The sequence below is a fragment of the Trypanosoma equiperdum genome (genome assembly GCF_001457755.1).
Source record: "Trypanosoma equiperdum strain OVI genome assembly, contig: ctg_11, whole genome shotgun sequence".
In the NCBI taxonomy this organism is placed as follows: domain Eukaryota; phylum Euglenozoa; class Kinetoplastea; order Trypanosomatida; family Trypanosomatidae; genus Trypanosoma; species Trypanosoma equiperdum.
Window position 1 is genome coordinate 5,255 of NW_027123172.1, and position 212 is coordinate 5,466.

Here is a 212-nt window from a genome sequence, read left to right on the forward strand (position 1 = left end):
GATTGTTTCGAAGCGCCGCCAGACCAGCGCACAACGGCAGGGAAAACAGCTTAAAACATTTACAAATCCACTGCTTAGCGTATTTGTAATAATTCGTTTTAGCTCTAAAGGTCTATGTTCAAATTGCTCTATCTTCTAGCACTAACCATGTGCTGTGCAACCAAACTCGGCCAATCAGCCGGGGAGGCGCTCAACGGCCCGGAGTTCAACCT